Below are 11,533 nucleotides of genomic sequence, written 5' to 3'. Positions count from 1 at the left end.
CTCCGCTCCGCCCGTGTCCCGGGGCCGCCTCCCGGCCCGGCCCAGCCCAGCCCCGCCGCCTGCCGCAGCCCGGGCGGCTCCTCGGGGAAGGGGCCGGAGCGCTGCCGGCCGCCGCTCCTCGCCTGCGGGCGCTGGAGGCGCCAAATGGCGCGGGGGTGTCGGGGAAGGGCCCGTCCTTCCCCCGCCGTGCGGCCGCCACAGGGCACCCCGGGGCGCTATGGAGGAGAAGGGAGGGAGAGGGGAGCGGCCGCGGTTTATGGGGTAGGGCGGCGCCACGGCCACGTGCCCCAAATCAGAGCTTCGGCCAGCTCCCCCGCGGCGGGCGCAGCACCTGGGCGGCCTCGTGGTGGGGAACTGCTGCTGAGCTAACCCCTGAGTGCTGCACTTCCCTAGAAAACGTTATCCGGGGGAGAACACAGCCACTTTCTGCCCGCTGTCCAAGGAGGGCCAGCGGCACTACGGCGGCTGGGTTATAGGGCACGAGGGTTAAGGCTCTGCAGAGCTCCTTGTAAATCTCCTGGCATGGGCCAGGTGGTGCCTGAGGAGTATCGCTGCTTACCAGCACTTCTCCAGTCTCCAACTCATATGTGGAGCCTTTGGAGTCAYCCCTCAGTCGCTCGGAATGCGGCTGTGGGTGTGTGCGCACACTGTATGTACTATATCCACACATGTTTATAGTAACAGTGTATGTATATACACATACATACATGTGTATATATAGTTGATCTTCTGCAGTACAAAATCTGGCAAGGTCGMATTCTCGGACAGAGGGTCTCCCAAAGAGGGCAGAATTTGCTGCTTCTTCCTTTCGGTTGAGATACAGTTTCATCAGCTGATGCAAAGGTTGACTTGTCGCACGGTTTGCATCAATAATGCAGAAAGGTCACTGCAACCAAGCCTGTAAATCATCTTCATTCTCCCATGCTGGCAGAGCTCTTGGACTTTATGCAAAGCAGGAATAAGTAAGATGCCCTACGTACAGATATTTCAGCATCATATGTGTGCATGGTACCATGTATGCCCTGATCAGAACAGTCTYCTTCAAATTAAAATTTTTCATTAGAAAATAACCCAAGAAATACAATCAGTGGCAGAGGACTGGGAATAGAGCTGGCTCATTAAGGCCACCTGTGTGGTTGAGAAAGGCCATRTGGTACCATATGCAGAGAGGAGTCCCCTCTGGTGGTGAAAGAGTGGGCAGCTTTCATATACTTGAAGCCTTATGCAAGCCTGTTTATCTGCACAGAAAGTAGGGAATCATACACATGGATAAATAATGAATGCACAGTGATACCGATGCAGCTGGAAATGCACTGCTTTTACAATTAAGCTACAGCCTACAGTTTTGTCTGAGAGAGAGATGCTACCAATCTGCTTGAAGAAGGGACCGAAGCCACAGAATTTGGTTATCCGTCAGTCTGCTACAACCACATGAAATGATGGAATTAAGGGATGAAATCCAGTTCAGGTAAGGCTGTTTAGAAAGATCTTTGTCTTTTAATGCAAAAAAAAAAAAAAAAAAAAAAAAAAAAAAAAACTGCCTGGAGTTTGGGAGCTGGTTGGAGGTAGTTAGGCCAAGTCAACAGATCTTTTCTAGTATCCCATTTTCTCAAAAAAAAAAAAAAAAGTAAAAAAAAAAACTGCCTGGAGTTTGGGAGCTGGTTTATCTGAATCACTTGGCCTGAAGAGACAACTGTCTTTGATAGGAAAAAATTTTGTGTGTGTGTGTGTGTGTGTGTGTGCTGGAGAGATAGGAGCTGTCCTATGGTATGAAAAGACTGCTTTTTAGTTTCGGATAGCTCTCTCCAGAAGGGGTGGACAGATTAATGCTGGATAGAAGTGTATGGTTAATCTCTGCCAGAATGGAGACAAAAAGATGGTCCGATTGGGGATCTAGCTCAAAATGGTGGAACTAGTTTCCACTAGAATCAAGTCTAGTGGAAACTGCAGAGGTTCAGGGTGAGATGCCTCATTTTGACTGATTTTATGTTATGTCCTGTGTAGAACTACAGCTTCTCTACAGCCACATAGAACTATATAGCTTCTGCTTTGCTGCCAAGTCATTTTGGATGGGATATTAAAGCAACTTTGAGATATATTGAATAGCATTGCAGGATTCCTTCTCAACTCTGGGCTTCTTAAGGGCTTGTCATCTGCTAATGGTACATCCCATGCTTATGGGATGAGCAGGCAGGAAAAAAGTACTAAAGTGTTTCTCCATGAGCCATTATTTTCTGATACTCATGATTATGTCACGGAAGCCACAAAGCAATGAAAAGGGGAAGAGTCAAACAAAAAGTAGAATTAACAGAAATTGATGAAGAAAAGAACCAGACATGTATTTAGTATTCTTATAATAGTGTGCTGGCACTAGAGCCTTCCCCTAGTAGTATTGTGAGATTTGCTGTATTATTATAGTAAGAGATTTCAGAAATGCTAACGTTAGTAATAACAAACTATGAGGAAAATCAATAATGAGAATAACTTTTAAATAAATCTCACATTTGCTTTATTTTTGGAAGCTGATTACTGAACAATAGGAATTCCATATAAATATCTATTTAAACTTTAATAGGACTAATCTGTTGCATCTATAAAAGCGCTATCCAGAGTGCTTTTATCTCCTCTCTCCAACCAATCTTTGCTGTCCTCTCCAGACAGAAACCCTGTTCTCACATGGTAATAACTTGGAAAATGTGATAGTTTTAGTGGAACAAGGACTTGTATYTTGAACCTTACTCTTGGCTGTGAGAAGAGCTTTTATATTAAGTAAAACCTCTAAATAAAGAGAAATGACTAGTTTATTCATTGAGAAGTTTTTTTTTTTTTAAATAGGATTTTATGGCAGAAGCAAAATAAATGGTGCTGTGAATATTCAGAATATTTCAGAATATTCTGAATATATCCTTGATGTGTTAATTAGTAGCTGAAGAAAAATGCCTATGACAATCCTTCATACTTGTGCAGCACCTCTTGTCCAAGAACCCTTTGTATGTTCAAAGTTTTGATATTCATTTCTTTCTGTTAAAAACTAAAATGGTAAATTAATTCAGCAGTTTTCCATGGCTGAGGAAGTGCTTTTATAAAGTTAGCCCAAGTGTGAGAAGACAACAACTCATGCACATATTCAAGAAGAACAGCGGAAAGGAAGAAAGAGTCAAAAGTGGTTGAAAGCCTCCTGAGGTGGCAGTTGAGTCTTGCATCAGGGATGGGGCTCCCTTCCTTTCAGTTTCTGAAGTTGAGTCATCAAAATCCTCTTAAGACTCTTGATATATTTTTGTACTGTTTAAAGGAACTTGAAAGAGGAGGTAACGTTTGTAGTTGAAGAAGTAAGAAATGAGAAAGCATGAGGATAAACAGTGTGAAATATGAGAACTAAGCCTTGAAAGTCAGGCCAGGGCTTTAGGGATTCTGTGTTACTAACCTGTGGGCCGCTGTCAAAAAAGATATGGTAGGAGAAATGCTATGTGAGATCTAGCTGGGTCCCCATTCTGTCACAATAAAATAAAAAACACTGTAGGGTATGTGCTTCCAAAAGCCAAAGCAATATATTGCATGCAAGACTACAAAAATGAATTTTATTGACTTCACCAGACATTTATCTTGTGCTTGCTCTCTCTAAGGGAATTAACTAAACTCACCTCTTGACTGGCTTTGAAATTACAGGTTCGATTATGCAATCAGCATACTCTGCAACTGCATAATCTGCAAATTCTGCATGCTCCTGAAGGATTGTTTGTACCGATGTCTCCTGTCACCTCTTAGAAGGCAATTTGCAAGATTAAGTCTATAACCTCTATTAAGAATTCTGCCATTTATCAAATGTTCAATGTCACTGGCTAAGAGCTGAGCTGCAAAAGAAACAGAAATTTGAGCTGTTGTGCTTTAGAAACATTTCATAAAAATCTTACCCTATATGATGCGCAGGTTGTTTGAAAACAAGAATTGCTGTTGGTATCCATTATGTTGCTACCAATACCAATTATTGGCAGCGGTGATACTGCTTTTTATGATACTATTTCAGTCATTCCAGTGGGGTGTTGATTTTGTGCTGGATTGCAGTGAGTCCATGTGTAGCGTGAGTCTTCTCCAGAAAGGTCTCGTTCACGTGTTTAATCAGCAGCTGCCGACCACAATGCTACCCAGAAAGATTTGGGGCAAACAGCTCTTTTTTCCCCCTCCACTGAAGCCTGAAGAAAGTGAGACCTTTTTAATGGAAAATAAAATAAAATAAAAAGCTAGTATTTTRTTTAAAGCACAAGTTAGATTGAAACCTTATGTGCAGGAATATAAAGGTTTTTCTACAATCTGCTAATGAAATGTAAAAATAAAGTTACTGTGTTACCAACACATGGCACGCCATTGCRGGATTTGCTTTGCTAGCTGTTGCTTCAGAAGGTGCAGCAAGTACTCTAAATGGCTCAAGCAAGGCCAGATTTTGAGACATGTCAGAACTTTTGTTACAGTCATGAGGAAAATGTAAACCAGCYTCTAATCTGGAGTGGCGACCTTCAGAGTAATTGTTCTCAAATTGTATTAAACTGTATTATTCCTTCTCTGGAGATCTTCAAAACCCGCTGGGATGCAGCCCTGTGCCACATGCTCTAGGTGACCCTGTGTGTGGTGCAGGGAGATTGGGCTAGATGATCTCTAGAGGTCCCTTCCAACCCCAGGGATTCTGTGATTCTATGAATCTATGATTACACACAGTCTCACCTGCTGTTCTAATATCAAGCTGATTGCCTCTGATGAGCCTTTTCGTTTCATGACTTGTGCAGTTTCCAAGTTAAAAACTCTTAAAAGTAAACTTAAAATTGTTTTGTTAAAGCTAAAATGATAGGAGGCCTGGTATGCCATGAACTGCAGAAGTGCCCTCCACCGTGTTGCGGTGCTCTTTTTGAATGATTGTTACGAGCAGTTAAGTGGAAATATTAAAAGAGTCTGGCAAGGCCGAGGGCCCCTTTTCTTTCTTTCGGGTGTGGGGAGGAACAGAGCGTGTGTGTGTGTGTGTTAGAGAGGCCCAGAACGCTCCCTGCTSCCTCTGTGTGTGTGGACAGCGCTGACCTGCTTTGTGTCTACTGTGGGGTTTTTGGTTACCTCATACAAACACAGTTTCTCTTTTCTTTATTTTTTTAACATGTCTGTAACACTGAAAATTAGTCTTAAAAGACAACATAAGACAACTAACCAGTAAACTGGCCTAATCGGTATTGATTATATTCCTGGTGGAGGGAATTTAATCAAATCAGGTCACTTAAGTTAAACAACRGTCAATATATTTATTAGTCTACTTGAGGAAACTGTAGAAAATCTATTGCTAATCGGATCCCAGCACTTTCAGGAATGTTTTTCATTGAATTCTTATGTATTATTTTTAAAAAGAGACATGAAGACTTCAAAAAGTGCAGTGTATTATGTAGCTGAAGCTGCTCCATTATTTGTAATCCAGAATTCCTGAACTGCTAAATAGTCTTTATGTCTCTTGCTTTGTAATGTGTAGAGAAAACACACTCCCCAGGTCTTCTTTGTCAATATATGACATAGAAGAGTGTTTTTTTTCTCCCTKAAACGAATTGGATTCATCTCTGAAATTGCAGGACCCTGGAAGTGGGAGCTTTGTGGTGGGTGGGGCGAAGAATTGAAAAAGTTTTGATACAGTCTTCAGCATTGCAGTCACCTGAGACAAACCTGAAGAACTGAAGTGGGAAGAGGTGTAGGAAGAGCAGGACAGCTTCGTAGCATCCCAGAATTCAGGGATGTGCAGGGATGACCCTGTTCTCCTCACATGAGCGTCTGAAACCTCACTCCACATGGTCCATTCCATTAGGAATTCCAAGCTCCTTCCATTAGGACACCTAGTAGTCTGAGTGGATTCACCTGAGTGCAYGTGCGCAGTTACTCTCCTCACACTTCAGAATGTGGTTACATGTTGGCAGCCTCAGAGACAGTGCAAATACAGGTACACCGCAGTGGGCAAGCTACAGGAAACCTTCCTGCTGAAGAGAAAGCTCCATTTCAGGATGCACCACAAAGACAATTCTCATAGCTTTTAATTCACCCAAATACAGCATTTGTGTAGCAGGTACAGAAGTGTTCAAATACTCCCTGAAGTGGGTTCCTACTMAGCATTGAATGGCTTGTACCTTAAGAAAAGTATGTTGGTCTGGAGAGAGGCAGGCCTGGGTGTTCTTTTACTTTGGGTAGGAGGGAAACTAACTCTAAAATAAAACAGCCTGCAACATTTTGATGTTCCTTGCATGTAGGAGAGCTTCTTTCAGAACCTGGTTATTTTTCATTCTGCAAATATTTGGTTTGGAGTAGAGGAAACTGCATGTGGACAACATAGTGTTTCGAAAAAGGAGAAGGGAAGACACCAAAACTCCAGTAAAGAAGCTTTCTTACCTGAAATATCTTTTCTAATCTGAAATAAGAAGAAATATCAAGAGTCATTTCATGTCTAGAATTTTTGGAATACTTATTTGTGCATATTTGTGCATTTTCACCTCTAGACTTTTTCAGTCTGGGTGTATGTTGTGATCCTACAGTTCTTCTGATGCCTGAAGTCCTACACTGTAAGCAGCCCTGTTAGAGGTGTCCAAAGGAATATGTAAGAGAGGAGCTACTGGGATATCTTACAGCTTGGTCGTATTACTAGATAAATTTTACCCGTCACTGCTAATAATGGAGTTAAAATGTCTTTTTCASTTGAATTTATGTCCCACCAAAACATTTCAAAGATGAAGTTCCAAAGGTGACTTTTTAGCAGAGGTTTTGACCTTGGAGGCATTTCCACTGAGGTTTTATCTGTTTATGATATAACTTCTATGCCTAAACTCCCGGGGGGGGGGGGGGGAAATACATTTTTTTGTGAAAGTAGCCCAAAATAGATCAGCATGTGCTATGTGAATTTCAAAGTAAAAAATGAATAGGCAATAGGCAATAGACAATAGGTATGCTTTACTTTTAGGTCTGTTTCTGCAATTTTAATTGTAGAATTGTTACCTGAGGGGAGAATGTAGGGAGAAGGGGGCTGAACTCTTCCCGGTGGTGGCCAGTGACAGGACAGGGGGCAATGGGTWCAAGTTGAAACACAGGAAGTTCCATCTCCAGATGAGGAAGAACTCCTTCACTGTGAGGGTGCCAGAGCCCTGGCACAGGCTGCCCAGGGAAGTTGTGGAGTMTCCTGCTCTGGAGATCTTCCAAATCCGCCTGGATGCTGCCCTGTGCCCCGTGCTGGAGCAGGGGGTTGGACTAGGTGATCGCTAGGAGTCCTTAACCATTCTGTGATATATTTCCACATATGCCTGTACTCGGTAAATTGGGAAGGGATTCAGCAATGATGAATTCAATTTGAGTTTTACTTTTCCACAGGAAAATTTAATTAAAACAAAAAGTAAAGATTCCTTGTGAAGTGAAGAATRTGTAGTATGTAGCAGTAGTGAAAAATCTAGGTAACTATGAAGRCAATGTAGATTGGAGCAGCAATAACTGATGTCAAATTATCCTGGTTAATCTACCCAGTTTGATAATGGCTTTGTAACCCTGCAAGTATCAGAAGGAAAAGCATTTTTTTGCTCCTTCATTGTTCCAACTTCATCTTGTTGCACTGTCTTTTGGTTATGCGGGCTACTAGAACTAAAAGTAAGCTGTACTCTAGAAATGCCATTTACAGTAACTTAAAGTAAAACTTTGCTGTAGTTACTGTATTTTAGTAATTCAGCTGCAAGTTAGAATTAGTAATGCTGATTGKTTTTTTTTGAAGAAAAACATTTTGATTCAGTTTGGTTTTAAATAAGTCATAGAGGAAAAAGTGTAAGTAATAAATTATATGTCAGTAAGACTTCAAGGCTTACAGTGTGGTAAAACTAAGAGTTGCATAACTGCTGGAAGATAAAGGTTTCAGAGAATAATATAAAATGGTTTTCTGAGAAGATGTTGGGTCATCCTCCCTGGTTAGATGGCCTATATTCCTCTGACCGACTTCCTCTATTATTTGAAAAAAAAGTTTCAGTGCATTTAAATCTATTTTATGGATCGCACTCCCGTGCTTTGTAACAGTGAATGTGTTTATCCTCACATCAACCCTTTGGGTGATGTTAACTGCACTAAAATACCAAGTGCCTTACCTGAGGTAACCCAGGAAAAGTGTTAACACTTTGCTGCTCTTTCCTAGCTGCTTCTTCCCTGTGCCAGGTTACTTGTGTTTCCCTGGGATAAAGTGGAGGTTGAGTAGGTAGGAAAGGCTACTTGGGGACTGAAAAGTTCAGGGAGTGGTGCCATTCCCTGTTGACTTATTTTGTTATTCCTCTTTGGAGAGCCCTCCCCTTTGCAGACATGTTTGGACTTGGCTAGGGAAGAATTGGAGGTGCCCCCTCTGGTACAAGTCCCAGATTGCAAGGTGGGAGTCCAGGAGTGCAGGTGACTCTCTGAGTGGGTTCACTCTCATGCAAGCAAAATTTCCTGTGTTTTTATATGTTGGCATTATGTTGAAAGCTGAATTTCGAGTACAAGTGGCCTGAGAAAAACGGTCCGAGCATGAGTTTGTCATCCTCTGATTTCTAAAAGTTTTTCATTCTTTGGAGATCTCTAGTACTTGATGTTTACAGGTCTTCTGAATTTACAACCAGTCTAGTATATGGACTGGGTAAAAGGCTGTTTTGGAAGCTGAAGCTTTCTGCAGAAGTGTCCTTTCTGAACGCCACAAGATGGACTGGCTGTACTGTCCAAGTGATGTGTGCACTGCTTCATATGAACTGTCCTGGGATCTTGTAATCAGAAATACAATTTCAGTTATAGTTTTATCTTTTTTCAACATGAATGAATATTTTGTAAAATGGTTTAAGGCTTCTTATGAAATTGCTAAACTGAGACCTATTAATTTTAAATTACTTAAGACCTTTTTCTTCTCTTGATAATACACCCTGGAGAATGATGGTGCATAGCTATTACAGTGCAGTATACCAGGGGCAGTGCAGSTATTAATTACATTTTTTTGCAGTAATCATGAAGTAGTTAGTACTTCACACAGAGCCTATCACCTCTATGCATAGTAATAGGAAAATAGAAGAGAAGATTGGTAGAGAAGTCACTTCCTGGAAACTCTGAATAGAATGGAAAATGCATGACCCTATTCTCATGTGCTTTTTTTTTAGTCATTATTTAACTTAATCTAGATAAGGGAAAAATAGACTCGTGTATGAGTATGGAAAGACCTCCTAAATCATCTAGTGCATCATATTTTACTTCTGCACCACAGTTCCTCACTATTTTATGGTTTCTCTGACATTCCTGTCCTTCAGCAGTGAAAGAGAAATTATTCCTAAGAAGACTCATTACAATGCAGTATTTTTTCCAGTTGTTGTGTGCTGAAGAAGTTGCTTTGCCCACCGAAAAAATCCATGATTCACATGTGGAGGTGGGGAACCTGATTCACATACATGTATTTTCTGACAGTTTTCCTTCCGTCTGTTCATGTTTGAAGACCTTTGAGCTCCTGAGCAGACCTTCAAGTGTGTTACTATTAGATGCTTGCAAGGAAAGCCCATCTGGGGATGGTTTTGAAACAAAAAACTTGGTAAGATCCACACATCACTTAATCTCACCAACAGTCTGAGCAATGACTCTTTTAATTACTTCTTTTCACTCAAGCTGCAAAATGAATCTTTATTGAGGTAGACTTTTGTCAGAGGGAAGGTCTTTTACATACTACATTTTCTCTATACCATATATGGGATATTACTGTTAATAATTAACAACCCCCGTAAAACACTTGAAATGCTTGAAAACTTGGAGTGTGCCAAAGAGGAACTTTTAGAAAAAGTCAGGATCGTGCAATGGCAACCTGAAGTCAATGAAGCCGGAAGCCCCACCAGTTCCAGTTCTTTGTCGGTATGCCAAACATGCAGCTTATCTGATTCTCAGTATGACTGTCCACATTTAGTCCTAAACAGACATCCTCTGTAGTTCAAAAAAATGAAACTTTTAGGCTTTTGAAAAGGAAGCACAGTACAAAAGGGAGATATTGTACAAAAGGATTGGATTTCTCTGGGAACTAACCAAAGATTTTTCCAAGAAGTTTTCTTCTGWGAACAGTAGTGCTGCAAGTAGCACTTTTAGGTCTCTAGTGCAGAAAATGCCTTTGCCTGTGTAATGTTTGCTGCTTTTCTGCTCCTGGAGCACCAGCTAGAGAACAGTGTTTATCAATTGCATATTTGTTTCCTGTTCTTTAGGTGTTACAATATGATAACTCTTGCCATGTTTTGTTTTTCTTATGCATATGAATGGAATTCGAATGCAGAAGTAAGCTTTCTGTTTTATTTCTTATTGAAAAAAAAGCTGAGATAGGAAATTAGAATATGCTTGGTTCCTCCAATTCAAAGTCTACATAGTCTTTTCTTCTGTATATATAAAAAAAAAATGTGTCTGGAAGGCCATTGTGTCTGTGTCTGTGTCTGGAAGGCCATTCAGACATGGCCAAAACAAGCCATGAGAATATGTAAATCAGACAAAATTAAAATAAAACCAAAAAAGCTCTCTTTCAATGTGTAATTAATTATTTGTGTGATACAAAAAGTCCTAAGTTTCTTTTCATAAATAGAATAAGCCTTGGGGCACAACTTTCTAGGAAAGCAAAATTCTTTTCTGTATCTTCTGCTTTTTATCTCCAGGCAACTTTTAGAACATCAGTCTGTTTTTTCTCCARTCAGTAAGCTCTGTTAAGAACACTAGTAGGACTTAACAAGAGGGGGAAAAAATTATTAGCAGCAATTAACTGGTGGAGTGAACTAGTGAATGACGAATTAGCATGAATTAGTATGGAAATCACTGATATATATTTAAGGAAAAAATTTTCTCCTTTAAAGATGGCAGAGGAAAATGCCTATCTGAAAATAAAATGTTCTTCTCTGTGAATTTTCACTAATTCTTGTTACAAATAGCTATCATTAATAGAAAATTAGAAAAGGAAAAACTTTGCGTTTTCAGCTCTTTGTACTTGCTGCTGCACTTCACATATAGGGCATATTGAGGCTTTCTGGTTGGACTGCTGCATGGTTGGACCTGAGTTCTATCTGATGAACTGGTGGAGCCTCCTCCTGGCGCGCCATGTGGTTTCCATCGCAGCTGTGGCTTGAAGCCCCGTGGGAGAGGAGCCAGCCCCTCTTGGGGGAGCTTGAGCCCCTCTGTTCCCCAGAGCAGCCTGTGACACCGAATCTCTTGAATTCTGGCTCTGAACAAGAGCAGCTCCTCAGGGCAAGCGACCGAGCTGCCCCCATGTCCCCGCAGCCAGACTGACGTCATATGCTACACCAGCAAGCGAGGAGCCGAGACCCTTGCGCYGTGTCTGGGCTAAGCACGTGCTGCAAACGTAGTTCTGAACTCTAGTAGTAGTGTCCTCTTCTGTGTTTGCCTTTGAGACGGCAAAGAAATCCCTAAGGTTGCAGTGTCTGGTACTGTTTCAAAAACTGTTAAGAATGCAAATTGGAATCCTGCGTGACAGTAAATACTCRTCTTGTTCTTTTTTAGTACGTATTCT

General features: G+C 41.2%; 1 protein-coding gene across 1 annotated transcript in view; it reads right to left on the bottom strand.

Moving 5' to 3' along the window:
- EMB (embigin) overlaps positions 1-850 on the bottom strand; it is an 18,775-nt gene extending 17,925 nt beyond the window's left edge. The window contains exon 1 of the mRNA XM_026038569.1: positions 708-850. The gene's annotated coding sequence lies outside the window, so the exon portion shown is untranslated. The remainder of the gene's footprint in view (positions 1-707) is intronic.
- Between the last annotated feature and the right edge of the window lie 10,683 nt (positions 851-11,533).

Source organism: Nothoprocta perdicaria, unplaced genomic scaffold, assembly GCF_003342845.1.
Source record: "Nothoprocta perdicaria isolate Ctin4 unplaced genomic scaffold, notPer1 scaffold_1, whole genome shotgun sequence".
NCBI lineage: Eukaryota > Metazoa > Chordata > Aves > Tinamiformes > Tinamidae > Nothoprocta > Nothoprocta perdicaria.
This window is presented reverse-complemented; position numbering and strand designations above follow the sequence as displayed.